This window comes from Hyla sarda, chromosome 9, assembly GCF_029499605.1.
Source record: "Hyla sarda isolate aHylSar1 chromosome 9, aHylSar1.hap1, whole genome shotgun sequence".
NCBI lineage: Eukaryota > Metazoa > Chordata > Amphibia > Anura > Hylidae > Hyla > Hyla sarda.
Window position 1 is genome coordinate 31235466 of NC_079197.1, and position 25503 is coordinate 31260968.

General features: G+C 45.4%; 1 protein-coding gene across 10 annotated transcripts in view; it reads right to left on the reverse strand.

The window, feature by feature from the left end:
- LOC130291184 (uncharacterized) overlaps positions 1–25503 on the reverse strand; it is a 150602-nt gene that overhangs the window by 37343 nt on the left and 87756 nt on the right. The window contains exon 1 of one of the 10 annotated variants that reach the window (XM_056539691.1): positions 9737–9754. The exons of 7 other annotated variants lie outside the window; for them this stretch is intronic. The gene's annotated coding sequence lies outside the window, so the exon portion shown is untranslated. 2 more of the 10 variants (XM_056539693.1, XM_056539688.1) reach the window with 2 other exon arrangements.

Here is a 25503-nt window from a genome sequence, read left to right on the forward strand (position 1 = left end):
TTATCCCCTATCCTTAGGATAGGGGATAAGTTTTTCACCACTGGACTACCCCTTTAAGACTGCAATGTAGATGCAATTTGAAACATTGCGCCTCCTGCATGCCATTCACTGAATTCAGCAGAGTATCTTCTGGGGGACACATCTCAGGACCTACTGGACGTATTTTAGTAAGTGACCCCTCGTTGGACTCCGGTTCACCCACATTATAACCCAGTGTATTGGGTTGAGTGTAGATGAACAGGCTGACAGTTTTCCTTTAACCAATTACAGACATATAAAACTCAGAAATAACTGCCGGGGATCCAAAATGGAGCCAATACAACCTGGATTACCACATGTAAAGTGCCCTACAGTACTGCACTATACTGTAGGGAGGTGCTACTAGACAGCAATTCAATGCTTGAACCTTAATAATACTGGTTATACCCCAGTGAAATGGCCACTCTGATTGGTCAGTCTTCCATCCACTGACACGAACCATGGAGCTATACCGTGTTTAGCATTGTATGTTGAGATGGTTTTAAGTTACATTGGTCCAGGAAAGACCATTGAAAATATTGTAGACTGAGGCCATTGTAACTTGAGTCGGACAACTTGAACTTCTGTTTCCCATAAACTAACAATTCTGGAGCTTGTTTTCTTCCAAAATCTGCATTGGGCTGTTCCCCTGTTATTCCTCTTGTAAATGAACTAATATATTGACACCCTTCTGCTTCCAGCTTGCCTTGTTCTACTTTATTGTCCATTGGCATTGTTGGTTGAGTAAATATCCATTTTCAGACCTTTCTCCAACCCTATTCTATAGTGTACAAACTCTGCCATCAGTCTTGTTCAGGTAGGACAATCCTCTCACTGTTTAGTAGATAGGAGACACTACTAAAGCAGATGGTTGTTATTGGTAATAAGAAGTGCTGCCATTAAAGTGAAGTCCAAATGAAAGATTAAATTAAGAAGCTGCAAACAGCAATTCCCAAATGTAATCTCAGAATTCGGCTGGGTTCACACTACGTTTTGGCTAAACAGGGACCGGATCCGGCTGGGGGGAGTGAAAACCGGGCGCTCTCAGCAGGATTCGGCCCCCATCTCATTCATTTGAATGAGCTGACCGGAGTGAGATAGTGACTCCGGTCGGCAAATTTTTTGCCCCATATCTGGTTTTGTTACCGGACCTAAAATAGCGATATACTACGGTTTTAGGTCGGTTAGAAAACTGGATACAGGGCAAAATATAACCTCATTTTTATTTATTTTTTTTAAACTTTATTTATGAATTTTCATATAACACAAACCAGTACAGTTATGCTCCCAAGAAGGGAGCACAAACAACAGAGCAACAGTAAGGTCCTCAATATACAAAGTATAAAACAAGGAATAAGAGACCACCAATACAATCATAATCATAATACACATATCAGAGTGAGATACATCTTGCATACACAATTAGCTAATCTATGACCCTAACTGGGGTCGAACAACTGTCCGTCCACTGGGACAGGGTAGCTATACGGCTATTAGAAGCCCCACACCTCTTCGCTATCAATCCCTCCAACACGAGGTTACTATGAACCTCCGCCAGAATGGCAGGAAGACTCGGCACCTCAGTCGACTTCCACCTCCGAGCAATGTGAGCCCTCACAACTGTCAGAATATGATACAAAATGGTCATATAATGCGGGGGAACTTGTTCTAAGGACAGGAATAGTAGCGCACTCTCTGGGCCCCATGAGAAGGGGCAGTCCACTAGGTTGTCCAATAACTTTTTAATTTTGGTCCAGAGAGGTGCAATCAACGGGCAAGTCCACCACACGTGTAGCAGAGTACCACTTTCCTGGTTACATCGCCAACACACCGGGGAAGTGGTAGGGTATATTTTAGCCAGACGTACCGGCGTGTAGTACCATCGGTATAGGAGCTTCCTGGAAGCCTCGAAATGGCTAACACATTTAGAATACTTTTTGTGCATGTTAAAGACAAAGCTCCACTGCTCAGCCGTGAATCTGCGTGCCAGGTCCTCCTCCCATCTGGACTTAAACGTACTGATCATTTCCCCCTCCACCTCAGTCAAAGCTACATAAGCAAGGGAGATACCCCTAGCAAAGGAGTCCCTGCACAGGAAATGATGTTCATACGCAGTGCGAGGCCGAGAGCTATCCCAAGGGAGGGAACTCAGAAAATGTCTAAGCCTCAAATATTTGTAAAAGTCTTTCTGTGATATAGAGAACATGTGTACAATATCAGTGAAAGGCATCAACCCATTAGCATCGCTAATCAATGCCACAGTGAGGATGCCCGCATCTATCCAGGGCTTAAAATCTATGTCTAAAAGATAATCTCCTATAGCAGCTAAAGGGATATCCTTCACTCTAGGTGGACAAAGACTTTTGATCCGTGCCACCTTACTCCACAACCTGATAGCAGCCGCAATAGTTGAGAAAGGAGAAGAGGGAGCAAAGGTAGGGTTAAAACGCAATGCCCAGAGAAAGTTATTAAAATTAGAGACATTAAGGACAGCAGCTTCAATATCTACCCACAGGGGGGGAACGTCCTGCCACCACCATTTTTTAAGCTGATCGAGTAGAACAGCGTGATAGTACAATTTAAGGTTGGGTACCCCTATACCCCCCTCATGCACAGGACGATACAGTATATTCGCACTAACCCTGGGGTGCTTACCATCCCAAATAAATCGTAAGAGCATTCTTTGTAGTTGTGAGAGGAAGGAGGCGGGCACTATCATCGGCAGGCATCTAAAAAAATATAAAATTTTAGGGAGCAGCATCATCTTAGCAGTGGCAACACGTCCCGCCCATGAGACAGGAAGCTTGGAGAAGTTATCAATTTCCTTGGTAAGCTGGGACCGCACAACAGCAAAATTAGAAGCAATTGTCTTATCAGGCGATGCAGTAAGGACTATGCCCAGGTAAGGAATCTGGTCAATGACCCATTGAAAGGGATATTTAGCTTGTAGCCATCTCTGTTGCTCAGTGGGTATCTGCAATGGTAAGATACACGACTTTGTGGGGTTAAAGGCATCAATAATGTCCATAACTGGGCCTAAAGAGCTTTGGGGGTTGGAGAGACTAATGATAACATCGTCGGCAAACAAGCCAATTCTGTGGTCTACTTTTCCTATTTGAATGCCCGCAATGTCTGGGGAGTCCCTGATGGATTGAGCAAGCGGCTCCATAACTAAGGTAAATATAAGAGGGGATAGGGGGCACCCCTGTCTTGTCCCATTGCTAAGTGAGAAACTATTAGAAAGGGTACCCATCGTGTAAATTCTAGCAGATGGGAGCGTATATAGAGCCATAATGGCGGATTCCAAAGAGTGGGGAAAACCAAACTTACGCAGCACACTCCGCAAATATCCCCAGTGCACCCGGTCGAACGCCTTCTCCGCATCAAGGGACAGCAAGAGAGAAGGCGTCCGATCGGAATGCGCTTTTGTGATGATGTCAAGAAAGCGTCTCGTACCATCCACCGTTTGACGACCCTTGACGAAGCCAACCTGGTCCCTGTGAATTAGGTCCGGCAAAACCCTATTCAACCTAGCAGCTAGCGCCAGGGCGTACAATTTAATATCACTATTTAGGAGAGATATTGGTCTGTAATTTAGGGTAGAGTCCAGTGGCTTACCAGGTTTAGGTATGGTAACGACCAGAGCTTCCAACATCTCTTTAGGGGGCACACCGTTCTCCTTAATATGGTTGAAGGCTCTGGTCAAAAAGGGAGCTACGGAAGGGCCAAATCGCTTATAGAATTCATTTGTAATACCATCAGGACCAGGTGACTTCAAGGGCTTGAGGGAACGCACACATTCAAGAATTTCTTCTGTGGAGAAGGGAGAGCAAAGATCAGATGCCTGGTCCGAGGACAGAGAGGGGAGGGACATAGAGGACAGAAAAGAAGAGATAACTGCTTCATCAGGCTGTGGAGTAGCAATGTCATGTTGAAGATTGTATAATTTGCTATAAAAATCTGCAAAACAATTGGCTATACTTTGAGGGTCAGTAACTATAGAACCATCAGATTTAGTAAGGAAGGGGATTCTCCCCTTATCCTGGCGTTTTTTAAGTTGTTTAGCCAGTATAGAGCCAGATCTATTACCCTGCCAATACCATGTCATTTTGAGCCTTCTCAGTGCCATCTCATAGCTGTGTAAAGAGAGGGAGTGTAGGGTAGCACTAACCTGTGAAATTTCTTCCACTAGTGATGGAGAGTACGAGGCCTTATTGCGCCTATGTAAATCTGCAAGGCGCTGTTGGAGTTCTAGCGTTTTGGTCTGGCGGACCTTCTTGTCATAGGCTGTTTGGCTAATAAAGTGGCCCCTAATTGTAGCCTTAAACGCACACCAAAGCATGGGGTCTGTAACATCACTAGTATCATTAATGCGGAAGTAGGCATCAACCGCCAATTTGGTCGCTTCAGAGTATTCAGGGTTATGGAGTATTAGTGGATTAAGTCTCCAAATATAGGTCGGGCGGGGGCTATGCGATTCTTTAATGGTTACGCTTATGGGGGAATGGTCCGACCATTCTATGGGCATAATTTGGGCCTTTGAAACCAATGATAGGAGAGAGTGGGAGGTAAGGGCGTAATCTATTCTGGTGTATATCTTATGCACATGAGAAAAGAAGGTAAAGTCCCTTTCCGTGGGGTGGGATATACGCCAAACATTATATAGGCCATTTTGGGACACACTAGTGAAGAAACCGGTGGGTTCTTTTTTCAAACTGGGCGAAGTAGAATCTACACTAGGCCACATGGTCATATTAAAATCTCCTAGCAGTAGGCAGTGGCCCCTTCTCAAGGATTCCAATTTGCGCAAGAACGCCCTGAGGAAGGTACACTGTTTCGTATTAGGCGCATACAAGGAGCCTAAGGTATATTGAACATTGTTCAGTAAGCACACAATAATTATAAAACGACCTCTATCATCTATCACAGAGTGTTGGACAGTAACCGTCAGGGTGTTCTTAAATGCAATCGCCACTCCTCCCTTCTTGTGAACAGCATGCACCTGATAGATGTGTGGATATCTCTTATTTTGGAGTCTATGGGCATCTAGGGCTAATAAATGGGATTCTTGTATACAGAGGATGTCGGCCGCCAGGCGTCCAGCCTCCCTCCACACCAGAGACCTTTTATACGGTGAGTTAAGACCACGTACATTCATAGACACAACCTTAATAACCATAATTAAAGTGTACATCAACGCAAAGCAGAACCATTAGCACAGTAAGCTGAAAAGGAGCAGGTACTCCCGTCAAATAGGATACATCTACACCTAGCATCTCGCAAGAGGAGCCTCTCATATCCAATATCAGAGAAAGCAAATGATGGAGGACCAACTGGACAGAAAACAAGTAAACAGAACGAACAACAAAGAACAGATAAAATGAGCAAGCAGTAGTAAAGACCATGTGGTAGGTCTTAATGGGGGTAAGTAAGCACATTCGACTGCAGTTAGGCCAAATGTTTAAACATTCAGGAAAAGTATCCAGAGCACTAAGAGGATAAGTAACCCACAAAATGGGGAAGGGTACTCCAGTCGCAAGCCAGTGAGTCAATTCGGACAGGCCTGTCCAAAGGCAGAGAAACAGTTCATGTCTTGCTTTTTTTCTTGCGGTGGGAAACAACCTTCCATTCCTCAGCTATCTTTGCAGCATGTGGTATGTCCAGGGACCTCTGAGCAGTCAGATCAACAGGTAAGTTCCATTCCGCACACAGTTGCAAAAGGGTCTCCGGGGAAGAGACCACATGTTTGGACCCATTATTGGTGATAATCAATTTCACAGGGAATCCCCATTTATAAGGGATCCCTTTGTCTCTGAGAGCTTTAGTCCCTGCACTGAACTCACGTCTCCTGGCTAGAGTGGCGGCAGATAGATCCGTGTAAAGTTGGAGTCCCGAATACCTATCTGGCAGGGAGGGTGAGGAGCGCGCCACCGACATCAATTGCTCCTTAATATGGTAGAAGTGAAGGCGCAAAATCACATCCCTTGGTGTAGCAGCAGGTAGGGTTTTGGGCTTAGGGAGCCTGTGGACTCTGTCCATTAGCAGATCTAGGGTGGAAGCCTGAGGCAGCAACAATGCAAAGTAATCCGTTAGGAAGCTGTTGAGGTCCTCCGTCTTCACAGACTCCGGCACCCCTCTCACCCTTAAATTGTTGCGGCGAGACCTGTCCTCCATATCCGCTATCTTGAGTTGAAGAGCGGTAACCTCATCCTCCAGGCCATTAGCTAGGTCCACTACTTCATTATGTGAAGAGGTGAGTTCCGCCATTTTGTTTTCAATATGCGATGTGCGGTGTCCAAGAGAGGAGATCTCATGCTGTATATTGGACACGGCTGCCTTAATGTCACCCTGAATGGAGGTATGTAACTCAGCGAGAAGCCCCCTCATAATAGGTTCAGTTAGGGGCGCCGACGAAGAGCTCCCATCAGGGCCTCCTGGGCCTCTAGCATGCTGGGTCCCCACTCCCAGTGACTTAGAAGAGATCGGGGAAAACGGTACCTGCGGGTCCTGCTGCACCGAGGGCGACCAACCTGTCAGGAGAGTCGGAGGAGTTGAAGGAGAAGCCTCCAGGGCGCAGCCCGTCTGAGAGGATGAAGACGCTGATGAGGCGCTTCCAGTAGCCGGAGACGCTGACCCGCACAGAGCCGCGCCATCTTGTGAGGCCTCCGCAGCAGGAAAGAACGCCGTGAGCTTCAGCGGGCTCTTTTTCCCTCGCCTCCGGGTCATCATTAGGGGCCCCGACAGATCAGGTACCGGTGGGCACAATTGCCGTAGCGATATGCTCAGGAACAACGCTGTTTAGCCGCTATTAGGCCTGGGCTGCAGCGGAGCACAAGGTTTATGCGACCGCCGCCATGCACTGCAGGTCACGCCCCCATAACCTCATTTTTTATTCATTGATTAAAGCATTTCTTTATGACATTTGTGCTTAGGTTATTCCCTATCACTTTGAGTCTGGTTTCGTTTATTCCTCTGCATCTTTTCTTCATCACCTTCCCCCACCCGCTCCCTAGTGGTGTCACAGATCTACATCTACCTTGTTACTTTGTTATGCTATTGTTATGATATTCTGCAATCCCTATTGGAATCTAAGTAGAGATGTTGTCTCTTATCTACATATATCTCTTTACACATGTATGTCATATGTTTTACTCATTTGTTACGTGCTCATCATTTTTTTCATTTGATTGTTGGTTTTATTAAAATCCATAGTAAAAATGTATTGGAAAAAAGAATAAACGATTAACACATATTTTTTAAAGCATTCTTACAGCATTTTTTTTCCTATTTTTATTGTACTAGTGACAAAATGACCCAGCAATAAAGGGGTACTCCAGTGGAATTTTTTTTTTTTAAATCAACTGGTGCCAGAAAGTTATACAGATTTGTAATTTGCTTCTATTAAAAAATCTTATTCCTTCCAGTACTTATCAGCTGTTGTATGTTCCAGAGGAGGTTTCCAGGACTTTTTCATTGATGGCCTATCTTTAGGACAGGTTATCAATATCAGATTTCCATCACTCAGCACTGTGAGGATTCATCATGAAACAATATATAGTTACATAGTTCATAAGGTCGAAAAAAGACCAGAGTCCATCAAGTTCAACCTATAACCCTAATAAGTCCCTACTGAGTTGATCCAGAGGAATCAGAATAAACCCCTAGATATACCTTCTGTCCATATAGATCTAGAATCCATAACCTGTAATGTTATTAATCTCCAAAAATGCATCCAGACCCCTTTTAAATTATTTTACAGAGTTCACCATGACCACCTCCTCCGGGAGAGAATTCCACAGTCTCACTGCTCTTACAGTAAAGAATCCCGTCTGTGCTGGTGTAGAAACCTTCTTTCCTCAAGATGTAGAGGATGCCCCCTTGTTATGGATACAGTCCTCGGTATAAATAGATCATGGGAGAGATCTCTGTACTGTCCACTGATATATTTATACATAGTTATTAGGTCTCCCCTAAATAACCCTAATTCTGATAATCTTTCTGGGTACTGTAGTCCTCCCATTCCCCGTATTACCCTGGTTGCCCGTCTTTGAACCCTCTCCAGCTCCACTATATCTTTCTTGTACACTGGTGCCCAGTACTGTACACAGTATTCTATGTGTGGTCTGACTAATGATTTGTACAGCGGTAGAATTATTTCCTTGTCATGGGCATCTATGCCACTATTGATGCCCCCCATGATTTTATTTGCCTTGGCAGCAGCTGCCCGACACTGGTCACTATATATTGTAATATATGATACTTTTTGTACCCTCAAAATTGTAAAGTGCTGCGGAATTTGTCAACACTATTTTATTATTATCATTATTATGTTTATTATTATAAAAAATAATAACAACAATAATAATAATAACAATAATAACAATAACAACAATGATAATAATTCTCCTTATTATTATTTTTCTTAATTTTTTTTTGCATTCATACAACTGAATCTATAAAGATAGCCATTTTCATGGACCTGTAGAAAAGTCCGGCCGGATATGCAGTGCATACATTTGTACAAATAAAACCTGAATAACAATACTAGTAATTTGCAACACATAGGATGGAGATTTATCAAAACCTGTCCAGAGAAAAAAATGCTGAGTTGCCCATAGCAACCAATCAGATCGCTTCTTTCATTTTTCAGAGGCCTTTTCAAAACCGAAAGAAGCGATCTGATTGGTTGCTATGGGCAACTTAGCAACTTTTCCTCTGGACAGGTTTTGATAAATCTCCCCCATAGGGAAGAGATCTGATTGGTTGCTATGGGCAACTCAGCAACCTTTCCTCTGGACAGGTTTTGATAAATCTCCCCCATAGGGAAGAGATCTGATTGGTTGCTATGGGCAACTCAGCAACTTTTCCTCTGGACAGGTTTTGATAAATCTCCCCCATAGGGAAGAGATCTGATTGGTTGCTATGGGCAACTCAGCAACATTTCCTCTGGACAGGTTTTGATAAATCTCCCCCATAGGGAAGAGATCTGATTGGTTGCTATGGGCAGCTCAGCAACTTTTCCTCTGGACAGGTTTTGATAAATCTCCCCCATAGGGAAGAGATCTGATTGGTTGCTATGGGCAACTCAGCAACTTTTCCTCTGGACAGGTTTTGATAAATCTCCCCCATAGGGAAGAGATCTGATAGGGGGAGGGGGAGGTTTATCAAAACCTGTCCAGAGGAAAAGTTGCTGAGTTGCCCATAGCAACCAATCAGATCTCTTTCATTTTTCACAGGCCTTTTCAAAAGTGAAAGAAGCGATCTGATTGGTTGCTATGGGCAACTCAGCAACTTTTCCTCTGGACAGGTTTTGATAAATCTCCCCCATAATTCTTCCCGATCTTTTTTGTAAATGAAATGTATTTCCAGTCACGCATACACACGGCAGAGCGTGAGAATGTCGATGCCTCTATGAAATACCTACAGAGCTGTAACATGTCACGCCATTTTGATGTTGTTTGAGTGATATACAGGGGGGCTGCTTATTCTGGGTCTTGTCAGTCACATGTATGACAGAAGAGGTCATATCATTACCGTACATGGAATGCTACAGATTTCTCTGTGCAGCTGAACACGGGGAAGGAATGCTGTGGTTGCTAACACACTTGTGAGGCGCCGTGCAGCTGAGACACCTGTGTAACATATGTTTCGTATTGCGGCTTATCTCACGCTTTATCTTTTTCTAAATATTTATTTAGTAATGGAATGAAATGGATACTTGCGGTTTGCAGATGGCTACGACCTGATTTAGGATATCTCCACCTCCATACATAATCTCCGATGATGGACTGTGCAGAATTACATTTTTAAATTCCTTTGCCACCAGCTTGTCCAAGAAAAGAGAGTCGGTATGCCAAGGACAGGGGCACAGCTACTGGGATGCAAACGTGATTTTACCCACATTCTGATGCCTGATGGTTCAAAGGCCAGTATGCCTCAGAAGACACCAGTATTGTCATTGGCACATAGGTAGAGGCCCTATTACAGATTGTGCATTGGGCCGGGGAGCTTTAGGTTATGGCATTGCCCAAAGTAGTGCATGACTTAAGATGTAACATATTTTTTTGCCGTATAAGACGCACTTTTTCTTCCCCAAAACTGGAGGATAAAAGTTGGTGCGTCTTATACGGCGAATACACAATAAAACCCTGTCCTATCACGGCGGTCCCCGGGACCCGCATCTAATACAGGACATCACCGATTGCGGTGATGCCCTTTATTAACCCTTCAGACGTGGCGATCAAAGCTGACCGCCACGTCGGAAGGGAAAGTGACACTAACCCGGCTGCATCGGGAGGGACCTTACCTGACTCCTCGGTGTCTGCTCCGTGCCGGGATCCCCTGCATGGCTGGCGCTCTCCTTCGTCGTCATCACGTCGTCGCGCACGCCGTCCCGTCATCCAATAGGAGCGGCGTGCGTAGCGGCGTGATGGTGGCGATGAACAGGGACTTGTAGTTTTGCAACATCTGGAGGTCCGCTGGTTGAAGATCACTGTCCTATAATTTACACTGTATTCTAGATTTTTCTCCTTTAAAATTTGGTGCGTCTTATATGCCGGAGTGTCCTATATGGCGAAAAATATGGTATACTATGGTCCCAGTGTGAAGGTTTGTTGGGAGTTGTCTAAAGAAAAAGGATCTTGGCTCTCTTCTCACTTTGATCTTTTGTTTTCAAGTCTTTGGTATCGGATGATCTTCATGAAAAGCCATCATAGTAGTAGACACCATACTATGCAATGTCATGGGTATTTGTGGGATTTCCATGGTAATTGTAGTCCTTCTTTGTAAGCAGAAATATATCAGTGAAACCATCTACAAACCATGGAATTTCATGCTAATTTGGTCATTGCTGGGTAATTCTTTCAGCATGGCCGCCTTTCATCAGTGGATTGCACTACCGGCTGGGTTCGAACAGCATAATGCCTAAACTGAGTATGTATTTATGAGAGTTAAGCTGGCCATACACATAGGATAGCTGTCTATCCCAACCCCCCTCATAAACATATATACTCTCATTGGTTCAGAGTATATATTCAATAAGGGAGAGTGACATAATATACCACCTCTGGGAATGGCTTATAGTGACATGCCCGATTCTTCCTTCCTTAACTTCAGATATCGGGTACAGGCTGGCTTTCCATAAAGTTAGTTTTGTTGATTGATACCACGAAATTTGTCAATTTTCTCCTGTACAGTGACGCACCCAACTACCGACTGTTTAGAAAACCTTAACATGGTTCCATTCTAGTCAATGTGGCTTTATTGCAGTATAACAAGTGACATCACTGTGCAGGGTAAAAAAGCGCACTGTGTGTCCTTTATATTGAGCATTGCCAGGAACCGTCCCTGCAAATCCAGAAGAGATGACATATTATAGTCAAATTATATTACTACCTATGATGGGAAAACCGATTTTAACAGAGCGATCGGGGGAGCCACAGGAGGGAAGTCAATTAAAAAGAAAAGATGAACACCGGATAACAACCCTTTTACAGCTGGTATTTGAAATGCTGTTCTTAGTTAGTTCCTTCCTTAAAGTGTCCCTGTCATTTAAAAAAACTTTTACCAAGTTTGTATCAGTTGGTTGGGTCTCACCCCCCGGCTTGCATCAATCTACGTACTGCTGCCACACAGTTTACATTGTTGCTGTAGGATGTAAATCACTGAATGCCAGAAAGTAACCGACACTTTTCCTGATCTATGGAGGTCTCAGCACCGAAACCCCGATCCATCAAAACTTTTGACATGTCTCTGTGACATGTCAAAAGTCTTTTGAAACGGCAGGTACATTTTAAAGTGTACAAATCTCTCAGGTGACCCTACATTGGTATATAATATACAAATGTTTCCAGTTCTTTCCATGACAACAAAGTTTCTTTAGGGTCCATTCACACGTACAGTATCGTGCGTATATTTGATACGTAGGATTTGATGCTGCCGATTTCAATGTAAATTAAATGACTGAAAACAGCTTCAAATATGCACAGGTGACTGTACGTGTAAATACATGCTAAGGGTAGGGTCACTTGTGCCATATTTTACTGCGTATTTGCTGCTGCATATCTTCCTACCCATTGAAGTCAATGGGTAGCAAAATCAGCTGCGTATTTTGATACCCATTGACTTCAATGGATAAAAAAATATGCAGCAACAAATACTCAGCAAAATATGCTACATGTTACCCTACCATTAGGGCTCATTCACACGGGTGGATTACCTGTGGACAATCTGCAGCGGATATTGCTACCATTGACTTCAATGAGTCCGAAGGAAAATCTGCAAATCTGCAACTTTTTTTGCTGACCCATTGAAGTCAATGGTAGCAAAATCTGCTGCGGATTTTCCACAGCAAATACGCTGCAGAAATTCTGCAGGTAATCCGGCCATGTGAACGTAACCATAGGATGTATTTACACATAACATGTTTGCTGTGGATTTTATACTGTAGATTTGAGGCTGTGTATATCAATGGAACTAAATGACTGGGCACAGCCTCATATTCGCAGCACACATGCTACGTGTAAATATTCCCTTATTAGGATTTTAGTTTTAAGCCACTGAATTACAAATTCCCAGAGGAATTCATCAGTAAACTAATGGCTGCTGTCTACTGTAACTTGTCAATAAAAAACAGACTACAGACTGCCATAAAACTGCCAATATCTGCTGACAATCTGCAAGACTGTTGTTGATAGCACTAGAACTCCCAGGCATGCTGGGAGTTGTAGCTTTGCAACAGCTGGAGACACATTGTTTGGAAAATACTGCAGTATTTAAGATAGTTAAAAGAAGCTTTAAAATCGTAGTGATCTATGAGTCCATGTCAACACTAGAGGGCGGAGTGAGGCTAATATATTCCATGTGGAGGACCATTACGATCAGCAATCACAAACCAGACACAGACTATAGGATTGGGAAATACTGTAACATCCAGATAGGAAATATTCTTCTGTTATCTTTTCCTTCTCTATAAATACCTGTTTCCTTTCAATCTTTCATCCTACTTTCCAGCAGGTCAGACATGGCAACCCCACACTTCTGCTGTTTTAGATGCAGCTGTTTGCATGTCCGTAACAACAAACTATAGGAAAACTACAGTCTAGTTCAGTGTTTCCCACCCAAGGTGCCTCCAGCTGTTGCAAAGCTACAACTCCCATCAAGTCTGGAGAGCATCAGACATACTTGGAGTTGTAGTTTTGCAACAGCTGAAGAGTCACAGATTGGGAGAATACACAATAGTATCAGTGACCTGAGTGACATCATCTCTGTTGTATTTTCTTTTTTTTCCATCTGGCTCAGGCCCTGTGACTACTTCTTGCAGCTACATCTTTCCTCTGCAGAGTCTGACTCTAAGACATCAAATGCTACTCAGTTTGTCAGCAGATCCTCATCCTCTATATGAAAACAATAATTATAACCATGCCAGGCACTGCGCCCTCTGAATGTAATACTGCCAACACTGTGCCCTCTGAATATAATACTGTCACCCATTGTGCCCCCCGAATATAATACTGCCACCCACTGTAGCCTCTGAATATAACCATGCAAGGCACTACACCCTCTGAATATAACCCTGACAGACACTGCGCATCCATGGCCCCTCACCCCTTTGCATTGATGTATAGTATATGTATGATAGATGTGTGAATGTATGATAGATTTGTGTATGTTTGAAATATGTATGTATAATATATGTGTGTATAGATGTATGATAGATGTATGTATGATAGATGTGTGTATGGATGACAAATGTGTTTATGTATGATAGATGTATGTATGATAGATGTGTGTATGATAGATGTGTATATGTATGATAGGTGTATATGTAGGATAGATGTGTGTATGATAGACATAAACACACACATCTATCATACATACACACAGATCTATACACCAGTCCTATACATGCCATCATATATACATCTATCATACATACACCCATCCATTATACATACACCAGTCATACTGTATATACATCATCATAGATGTTTCTATCATACATACACATCTATCCTACAAACATCTATCATACATACACAAATCATACACACATCTATCATACATAGTGTATACCCCTTCAGAGAGACACTCGTAGGAGCAAGATGCTCTGGCAGTAGGCACATAGGATCACTATATAATATAGGAGGGATGAATGGGCACAGGACAGGTAGTGTAATGTGTGTAAAAATTAGGGAAGAGGGCAGGTTAGGGGGCAGCACCCACCTTTCATGGGAAGAGGACAGCAGAGGCCACAACCCTGATCAGTGATGAGCACTTGGGTGAATATAACGTGTTCTGCTTATACTGTTCCCGCATTTAAAGTTTTTGTATGAGAACATGCAGATGAAGTAAAGTTTTGGAATTGAGAACATGTATACTGTTGCACAAGTGCATTTCTTTTGGATGGATTGACATTGTACTGAGGATCTGTGGAGGCACACCCAAATGTAACTTTACCCTATTCATATGTGTTATAATGATTACAGCCATCTGTGAACCTGGAATGTGGCATGGACCTAAAAACGACAAAATGCTATAAAAACATCCGTTGTTTTGTCTTACTACACATTGTGCCATCAGTGACAATTCATTTGATGTAAATTCTGCCGATGAGAGATTAAATGCTGAATAAAGAAACGTGTCGCAGAACCTCTTTAATGATTGTTACCATTGGCGCAGTCAATGGAATATTGCTGTCATACATATACTAATAGTTTTCTGTATGTTTTTGTCTACTTATTCTTTCTATGTCAAAGAAAAACCGTAAGGGTAAATTCACAGGGGGCAGACTCACTGTAGATTTTACCCGTGGATTTACCCCTTAAAACCCTATGAATGTTTTTATGAAATTATATCTAGATAAAGCTAAAATCTGCTGTATGGTAGATGTTATTAGGCTCAGTCCACACCACTTCCAGCCCAATTTAAGGACAAACTACTAGGTGGGTGTACCAGATTATTAAGCAGAGCACCATTTTCAAGCAATATGGGGAAGAAAAAGGATCTTTTTGCTGCCGAAAAGAGTAAAACAGTTTAATGCCTTGGACAAGGTATGAAAACATTAGATATTTCACGAAAACTTAAGCGTGATCATCGCACTATTAAAACATTTGTGGCTGATTCAGAGCACAGACTGGTTCGTGCAGATAAAGGAACATTGAGGAAGATTTCTGCCAGATCCATGTATTGGATCAAGAGAGCAGCTGCTAAAATACCATTACATAGCAGTAAACAGATTATTGAAGCTGATGGTGCCTCTGGAGTCCCGCGGACATCAAGGTGTCCTCCAGAGTCTTGCAACTGTGCATAAACCTATTCGGCCACCACTGACCAATGCTCACAAGCAGAAACGGCTGCATTGGGCAGAAAAATACATGAAGACTAATTTTCAAACAGTCCTGTTCACTGATGAGTGCCATGCTCCCCTGGATAGTCCAGATGGATGGAGTAGTGGATGGTTGGTGGACAGCCACCCTGTTTGAATAAGGCTGCAATGTCAGCAAGGCAGTGGTGGAGTCAGGTTTTAGTCCGGAATCATGGGAAGAGAACAGGTCAGGCCCTTTAGGGTCCCCAAAGGTATAAAGTTGCTGCAAAGTATACATCAATGGCTACTATTGGGTTAAAAGGAGAGAAAGTCATGGTGTGGCCTTCATCCTCCCCTGACCTCAGTCCTATTGAGAACCTTTGGAGCATCCTTAAGAAAAAGATCTATGAGGGTGGGAGGCAGTTTACATCCAAACAGCAGCTCTGGGAGGCTATTCTGACATCTTGCAAATACATTCAAGCAGAAACTGTCCAAAAACAAGTTCAATGGATGCAAGACTTGTGAAGCTGCTATCAAATAAGGGGTCCTATGTCAAAATGTAACGTGACCTGTTCGTTTAAAACGTTAAAATGTTGTTAAAAGTTTGATTGAAATAGCTTCTGAGTTCAGTAAATAAGCTGCAAACACAACAAATGACAATGTTCAGTTCTTTACAACCTATAAAGAGTTTTGAAACTTACTGTGCATAATAATTTGGAACAGTGCATTGTACATTTTTTATGTTTAAAAAAATCCTGTTATCATTAGGAGGTTATTTACATCAATTATTTGGCTAAATGAGAAAAATATAATTTGCATAATAATTTGAAACAGGGTATATGGGAGAGGTGAATCGCGTCTCTCCCATAGAGATGAATTAAGGGTGTGTGTGTTTCAACCAGCTGACATGTGCATTAGCAGAGCAGAGGCCAAGCCTGGGCCCCATACAGGAGATCGCGGGGGGGGGGTCCACGCGGTCGGACCCCCGCGATCAGACACTTATTCCCTATCTGCAGGACATCTTCTTTAATAGGGTATTCCAGCCATAGACATCTAATCTCCTATCCAAAGGCCGCTGGGACCCCTGCGATCGGCTGTCACGCCCCCTCCCATAGACATGAATGGAGGGGGCGTGGTGTGACGTCACGACTCCAGTCCCAGAAACACAGAGGTTTCCAAAACTGGAGCAGCACAGAATGCCAGGTGCTGCACAGACATTTTATCCTGGATCTTGGTGAAGATTATGCAAATTAAATAAAAAACTAAATAAAATCAATGTGCCAGATTTATCAAAACTCACTTCTTGCCCATAGCAACCAATCACAGCTCAGCTTTCATTTTCTTTTTTTGATTGCTCTGGTAAAATGAAAGATGAGCTCTGAGTGGTTGCTATGGGCAAATCAGGGCAAGTTTGTGTCTGATCTGGGCCAATGTGTTGGAAGATCTGCATCTGAGGATGTTGCTGCAGACTTTGACTTCCTCGCTAAGGTTAATGGGGGAAATTAAAAAGAAATCTGCAGTGTTCCTAACACCAAAATCGATGGACCCCTTTTTTGTACAACAAGAATTTTGTGCAGATTTCTTTTCTGCAGTATGTGGCTGCTACTATAAGGGCTCATTCACACCGGGCGGATTTGATTGTGAAGAAACAGGGTGTTAGTTTTAAAGGGGGGCGCTTCTCCGCAGGATGTCTTTGGCAGATTTTTGGCAACGGACATTCTGCTGCCGAAAAATCTGCCACAGAAAGCCAGCTGCAAGTTTGCCGATGTGTACAAGCCCTAAGGGTAAAGACACACAAGACTGATTTGCTGTGGACAAATTTGCATCAAATCTGTAAAAAACTCTACATAGATTTGGCAAAACACTAACCTTTCTAATATAGCTGTCACGCCCCCTCACATAGGCTTGCATTCAGGGGGCGGAGCATGATGTCACACGGGGCGGGGACGTGACGTCACAATGCTCCGGCCCCCGTGATCGCCAGTAATCAGACCCGGAGCGAACGTGCTCCGGGGACTGATTCTAAGGAAGTGCTGCGTGCAAGATCACTGGGGTCCCCAGTGGCGGGACCCCCGTGATCAGGCATCTTATCCCCTATCATTTGTATAGGGGATAAGATGTCTTAGCGCCAGAGTACCCCTTTAAACAGGTATCGCTTGGTTTGGTTGTCCTTATGCAGCTTCTACATCTGGAAGTTAAAAAGCAGCAGATTAAAGTGCATAGTCTTCAGGGACAGGATCAGGAAGCCGCTCTGCTCGAGATTTCCTGCGTTTGAAGTGTATGATTCCGAGAGCCAGCTTCGTCCCAAATGTCTTTATAAACAAGCGCTTTTCATGTGCGCCTCCTATATCTTATCTGTCATATTGCATAGTGCAGCACAGTTTTCAAATCATGATCAAAAGGATATCCCCATCTCATCTTCTGACCCCTCGACCCCCTCTGGTCTGTTTGCAGCCACTGGAGGTATAAAACCAGGAGGTATAAAGCCAATGCAGATGGGTTACGCAATTTGTGCAACTCCTAATGACTTTAAGGCTAAGTTCACACTGTGGAATTTCTGGGCAGAATTTCTGACGGAGATCGAGCCGGCGGCACTAGGACCATGCGGACTACATTGCCGTCCCCATAGATGGCAATGCATTTCTGAGCTGATCTCCTAAAAGATCCACCCAGAAATGCATTGCAGTCTATGGGGGCGGCAATGCAGTCCACGTGGTCCTAGTGCCGTCGACTCAATCTTCGGCAGAAATTTTGCTCAGAAATTCCACAGTGTGAACCTAGCCTAAGGGTCTATGCACATGGCGGAATTCCACCTCAAAATAAAGCCCAAATTCGGAAGTGTGAATGGGAGTGTGGAATTCCATAGAAGTCTGTGGGCTTTTATTTGAGGTGGAATTCCTCTTGCAAAATTCCGCAAGTGGAAATTCTGCTGTGTAAGGCTAGGTTCACACTACGGAATTTCTAGGCAGAATTTCTGCCAGAGATCAAGGTGGTGGCACTAGGACCGCACGGACTGCATTGCCGACCCCATAGATGTCAATGCATTTCTGAGCAGATCTCCCAAAATATCCACCCAAAAATGCATTGCCGTCTATGGGGACAGCAATGCAGTCCGTGCGGTCTTAGTGCCGCCGGCTAAATTTCCGGCAGAAATTCTGCCAAGAGATTCCGTACTGTGAACCTAGCCTAAATAAACTCTGACTGGAGTTGTGCAAACAACTCCGGTGGCCACAGACGGGCTGGAGGGGCTCGGGAGGTAAAAAAAAAAAAGAGATGGGAATATCCTTTTGACTAGCTTCCCACTCTGTATTTTCATGCGTCTTCCATTTGTCAAAATGTGTCCGTAAGATTGCAGAAAAATTTGGTCTGTATTTGAACATTTTCCATACGTAAGTCTATGGGGAAGTTTGTCTGGGCACACAGTATGCCAAGTGACATGTAGCTGGAAAAAATATGTTCTTTTTTTTACATAATGGGGGAAACACGCACTGCACCATATACTCTTCCCCTTTGGCACTTACCCTTGGTATCCCGGCCTTCTGGCTAGGATCAGGGGAATTTTTATAGATCCGGCCGGATGACCGGGCAGTATATCTGCACTCATCCACTTATTTATTATTTTTGTATGTCACTGTGCAACTTTGCGTGTGTTGTGTGTACACAGGATTTGTCTGGATGCGGTAGCCCTTCTGGGTGTCCCTTCTGGCGGTCTAGGGGGAGGTGTGTGTGGCCATCAGGTTCCTCACCTCCCTGCAACCCCTGGGCATCTTGGCTTCGGTCGAGATGCCATCAGTATACTGCTCCTTGGCTGATACCTTGGTTAACCCTAGGTTGAAGCCAGGTGCCTTTGTGGCCCCTTAGTAGCTTTGGACGAAAAGGGGCATCGAACCTGGATCCTTGCAGGTGCCTTTTGGCCCGGAGGTGAAGGGTCGGTTTGTTGGGGGGCCTCTCTCCTGTGGAGAAGGGCTTAGCGATAGACCGCATCCTTTGTGCACGTTTTTTTTAGTGTGACACGTTTGCACTTGTTCTTGGGTGATAGAGAGCACTCGCCTCGGCTCTTTAAAAAAAAACAAAAAAAACGGGGAAATATTCAAAACTGCCTTTTTTTGTGCAGACTGCAGATTTGGTGAAAAAGTGACGCAAGACACAATTTCAAAAGAATTTTGCTTGTTTGCACCATGACAGACAATTTTTTTTCCAGAAAAAGGGGTGTGGCTTAAATTGAGATAAATTTCCCAAAGGGGTTTTCCCATCTGGTGTTTTGACCTTCATGGCCAGAGGCTTACCTCCACTAGCAGCATGAATAATAAAAGAAAGCAGCTGCACTGCACACTTTTCCACTGATGTTTCTGCCGCAGAAATTGTCTATCATTGTCTATAGTCTCTTATTTCTGCGAAATCCGCTGGGAAATGCTCCTAGTGCTGGCACGTTCTGCTGACACCCGCAGACATTCCACCATGTGAACTTGGCCTTAAGGGATTGAGGTGGTCAGTCTAGGTGGGAGCCGGATGACTGTGGATGCCAGGCGGAGGCTCGAAACGTCACGGTCACGCCTCGCTCGTGATGTCACGGCCACACCCCCTCAATGCAAGTCAATACTGTCAGGATCCGGACTGGTATGCAGCGAGGACACTGGTGGTGGATCCTCTGTGTCAGTGGGGTGATGGCGTGGGCTATACCAGGGGAAAGGAGTCTAAGGGGTTACTGGTTTTCACCAGAGGCCGTCGCAAAGCGGGATGGACTTGCAGTGGCAGGTAACCCCCAGGTCGTTCCACCCGATAGCGACTCAACCTCAGCTGACAGCTGAGACAGGCGCGGTACACAGGGACAAGGCAAGAGCAAGGTCGGACGTAGCAGAAGGTCAGGGCAGGCAGCAAGAGTCGTAGTCAGGGGCAACAGCAGAAGGTCTGGATACACAGGCTTGGGAACACACTAAACGCTTTCACAGGGCACAAGGCAACAAGATCCGGCAAGGACAGGAAGGGGAAGTGGGTTTTTATACAAATGGCACAGGTGCAGGTACTGATTGGGCCAGGCACCAATCAATGGTGCACTGGCCCTTTAAGTCTCAGAGAGCCGGCGCGCGCGCGCCCTAGAGAGCGGGGCTGCGCGCGCCGGGACTGAACAGCCAGAGGACGGGGCAGGTGAGGAGCGCTCCAGGGAGGAGAAGGGACCTGGAGTGCTTGGCGTAACAAATACATTGAGGGGGCCTGGCCATGACATCACGAGTGGGGAGTGACTGTGATGTCCCAAGCCTCCGGAGCTGAACCTGACGCTCTAAACGAACACTGTGCAGCAGGGAGATTGCGGGGGATCCCCAGCAGCGGGAGCACCATGATCAGAAATGTTATCCCCTATCCTTTGGATAGGGGATAAGACATCAAAGGGCGGGGTACACCTTTAGAGTGCGTTCCCACCTGCGCAAAATTTATGGCAGCAGCGGGAAATACACTGCGTATCCCTTGCTCACTATACACACAGGGCTTTCCGGCGGCAGCCCTATGTGTGCAGTGAGTTTTGGAGGCGGGGCCGTGTGCCGGCGTGACTGTGACGCGCGGCTCCGCCTCCAAAACTCATTGCATACATAGGGCTGCCACCGAAAAGCCCTGTGTGTATAGTGAGCAAGGGATACGCAGCATAATTCCCGCTGCTGCCGTAAATTTTGTGCAGCGTGAAATACGCTGCGTATACGCCAGGTGGGAACACACCCTTAAGGCCCTTTTACACGTGGCAAATATCGGCTAAATGAAGGTTCCTAGCATAAAAGGGCCAGCCATCAGCTAATGAACAAGTAAGTGCTTATTCGTCATGGGGGGGGGGGGGGGGGGGTACATTGGTCCTAGCCTATATTACTCTGGCTACCCTTCCCTGAGCTGGAGTTAGGTGAAAGTTTGCAGCTATATATTATAGATTGCCTCTCAGAACCCGCATTTACTTGTGCTATATGTGCTTTTTTGCTATAGTTACAGTGGTCCCTCAACATACGATGGTAATCCGTTCCAAATGGACCATCATTTGTTGAAACCATCGCATGTTGAGGGATCCGTGCAATGTAAAGTATAGGACAGTGGTCTACAACCTGCAGACCTCCAGATGTTGCAAAACTACAACACCCAGCATGCCCGGACAGCCGTTGGCTGTCCGGGCATGCTGGGTGTTGTAGTTTTGCAACATCTGGAGGTCTGCAGGTTGTAGACCACTGTTAGAGGAAGTTGTACTCACCTGTCCCCGCCGCTCCGGATGGTCGCCGCTCGTCACAGCTGCCCTGGATGTCACCTTCCATTGCTGTTGCTGCGTCCCCTGGATGTCCCAGACGCTCCGGCAAGGCCTCTGCTTACCCGGCATCCTCGCTCTCCGTTGCCGCCATCACGTCGCTACGCACGCCGCTCCTATTGGATGACGGGACGGCGTGATGACGACGATGGAGAGCACCGCCGATGCAGGGATCCTGAAGAGGACGCGCCGGAGCCACGAGGACAGGTAAGTGATCGTCAGCGGACCACACGGGCACCGTAAACGGCTATCCAGTGGTAGCTGAAGCAGTCTGCGCTGCCGGATAGCCGTTTATGCGATGGCCCCGACATACAAAAGCATCGTATGTTGATGCTGCCTTCAACATGCGATGGCCTCTGAGAGGCCATCGTATGTTGAAATTATCATATGTCGGGGCCATCGTAGGTCGAGAGGGTCACTGTATCATTGTTTATCCTCCAGGACAAGAGAGAGGTCACTGCTGCTGATTGTTATACCGTATATACTCGAGTATAAGCCGACCCGAGTATAAGCCGAGACCCCTAATTTCAACCCAAAATCCCAGGAAAAGTTATTGACTCGAGTATAAGCCTAGGGTGGGAAATACATCATCCCCCCTGTCATCATCCAGACCCGTCATTAACATCCTCATCATCATCCCCTTTTCATCATCCCACACATCCCCCCTTCATCATCCCCTTGTCATCATCCCACACATCCCCCCTTCATCATCCCCTTGTCATCATCCCACACATCCCCCCTTCATCATCCCTTTGTCATCATCCCACACATCCCCCCTTCATCATCCCCTTGTCATCATCCCACACATCCCCCCTTCATCATCCCCTTGTCATCATCCCACACATCCCCCCTTCATCATCCCACCCCCCCCTTCATCATCCTCTTGTCATCATCCCACACCCCCCCCTTCATCATCCTCTTCTCATCATTCGCCCTCAGTGGTCTTCAACCTGCGGACCTCCAGAGGTTTCAAAACTACAACTCCCAGCAAGCCCGGGCAGCCATCGGCTGTCCGGGCTTGCTGGGAGTTGTAGTTTTGAAACCTCCGGAGGTCCGCAGGTTGAAGACCACTGCGGCCTTCGACATCATCCAGCCCCCTCTCACCCCCTTTAGTTTTGAGTACTCACCTCCGCTCGGCGCTGGTCCGGTCCTGCAGGGCTGTCCGGAGAGGAGGTGGTCCGGTGGCATAGTGGTTCCGGGCTGCTATCTTCACTGGGGGCGCCTCTTCTCCGCGCTTCCGGCCCGGAATAGAGGCGTTGCCTTTACAATGACGCAGAACTACATTGACAATGAACGCACCTCTGTGTCGTTGTCAAGGCAACGTGACTATTCTGAGGCCGGGCCCGAAGCGCTTAGAAGAGGCCTCCCCGGTGAAGATAGCAGCCCGGAACCACTTGCTGGGAGTTGTAGTTTTGAAACCTCTGGAGGTCCGCAGGTTGAAGACCACTGCGGGTGGGGGAGTTCACTCGAGTATAAGCCGAGGGGGTGTTTTCAGCACGAAAAATCGTGCTGAAAAACTCGGCTTATACTCGAGTATATACGGTAATTGATACATTATTACAAACCCTCATTGCTCCGCGTGGGTGTTTATTTTCAGCCACTATACTTTTACTATACTTTTACTGTACGTTTACCTATCATTTATTCTGCAGTCATGTAAGTGAACCGGTGCACTGGAGAACAAACCATATACCGAGTGGACGTTGTTGGGAGGGATAAAACCAAAGCCTCTACCAATTGACCGAAGGGTCATAATGAAACACGTTCTCTAATCCCGGCTCTTAGCCTAGCCAGCTCCTTGTAAGGAGAAATAATTGTAGGCATTATTAAAAGCCCTAAACCTTTTGTATCTTAAGTGCATCCCACACAAATACTGTACTTGTAACCGGACTGAAGGTCTACAGGGGAAATCTTCACTAAGCAATAAGCCTCGGTTACTGTTGTAGAAGACTTGGAATTGTATTAAGTACAGAATCCGGAGGGATTCATCTGATCTAATTTCTTGACATAAAATAAAGCTATTCCATATGGGTTGGGTTCCAAGCGAGCATTACTTTAATCTGTCCGGATTTCTGGTTGGGACTTTATAGTGAATATCCATTGTGAGGGAATAGCATTAGATTTATATATTAAAACAACATCTAAACTTCATTATTCTTGGTAACTTTCATTTATGTGTTTAAAATGATTGTGGGGCATTTACTTAAGGGGGTACTCAGTCCCTAGACATCTTATCCTCTATCCAATGGATAGGGGATATGATGTCTGATCGCGGGGGTCCCGCTGCTGGGACCTCTGCGATTTCTGTGCCGCACCCGGCGTTCATTTAGAGAACACTGGTTGCAAGCGGCAGAGGTCGTGATGTCACAGCCGTGCCCATCGTGATGTCACTCCACGCCCCCTCAATGCAAGTCTATGGGAGGGGGTGTGACAGCCGTCACACCCCCTCCCATAGGCTTGCATTGAGGGGGCATGGTATGACATCACGAGAGGTGTGGCCGCAACGTCACGACCCCTGCTGCCCGCTCCAAGCATTCGGAATAAAATGTTCCAAATGCTGGGGCAGCTGAGTACCCCCTTTAACTGGAGCTGAAGTGTGCACAGTGCGGACTGGAAGAGGAAAGTGATTGGCTTGTAGAACAGTATTGCACCTAAGGCCATGTTCACATGTAGAATTTCCATGCCGATTTCCGCACTGGGATTTGGCACGGAGATTCCGCTGCAGCAGAGTCCCCTTAAATTGAATGGGATTCTGCTGCAATGTGCACATGCTAAAATTTCCGTGCCTGATGTTTCTAGCATGGAAACTTCAATTTTCCGTGTCTACAGAAAGAATTAACACCTTCATTCTTTCTGCGGACTCCGTACAGAATGCATAGCTGTCTATGAGACGGTACATTCCCATGCAATCCTAGCGCCGGCATTAACAATGTCCCGCAGTGTCCGGAATCTCCACACGGAGATTATCCGTGCAGACATTCCGTTGTATGAACATAGCCTAAAAGTGACACTTTGGCCTCGGTGTAAGTATGTTTTGCGGGATCCGAGACAGTAGACATGACAAGACCCAAAAGGCAAAAGCCAGACCAAGACTTTAAGGTCCACCTTTGGGAGTTTTATTAAGAGGTTTATGTGCAAAACCATAGGCTAGGGAGCAACATGTGGTGGCGGATTTGGGATCAAGCCTTGTGGGGGTGTAGGGTAACTAGGGTGTTGCTGTTCAGGATAGTTAAGGGCGCTGTTAACCCTTGTCACTCATGACGCCAGGGTGAGGGTTAAATTCTGTAATTCTTGATAGGCCTATTGCCACCCTTCCTAAGAGCAATAGATGATGCAGAAATAAAGGATTGTCCTCAACCACTGTTAACTGAAAACTTGCAGGAACTTTTACTGAAGAATTTCTGTACATGCAGCAATAGTAACAGTCCAGATAACAGAGTCTCTATAGATATAGCTGAGCAGCGATTGACAGTTGGTTGGGATCAGATAAGCTCAATTTAGCTTCTTAAGAATTATATAGCAGAGATCCGCTGAATTTAAGGGAGTAATTAGGTCCAGTGATCATGCGATGAGTAGTGGGGAATTGCTTAGTCTATCCGCTATGTTAGAGGCCGAGGCCGCAAGGCTTTGGCCTAGTAAATTGTCTTGTAAGCTGCGGAGGTCCTACCTCTTCCAGAGTCAGCAATCCAAGAGAGGGATCAAGATGGCGCAGGTCCCTTATATGGGCAGGGGCCGGCCGTTTTGGATTGGTCCATAACTACTGTCAATCACCGTTACATTGCATTTTGGGTGATCACGTCATGAGAACCACCAAAGGTCCTGTAGCAAAACCATAGAGTTCTGAACCTAATCACGTGACCCGCAGGTCCTGCTATGCTTGAACAGGTAGGCAATTACATATATACAT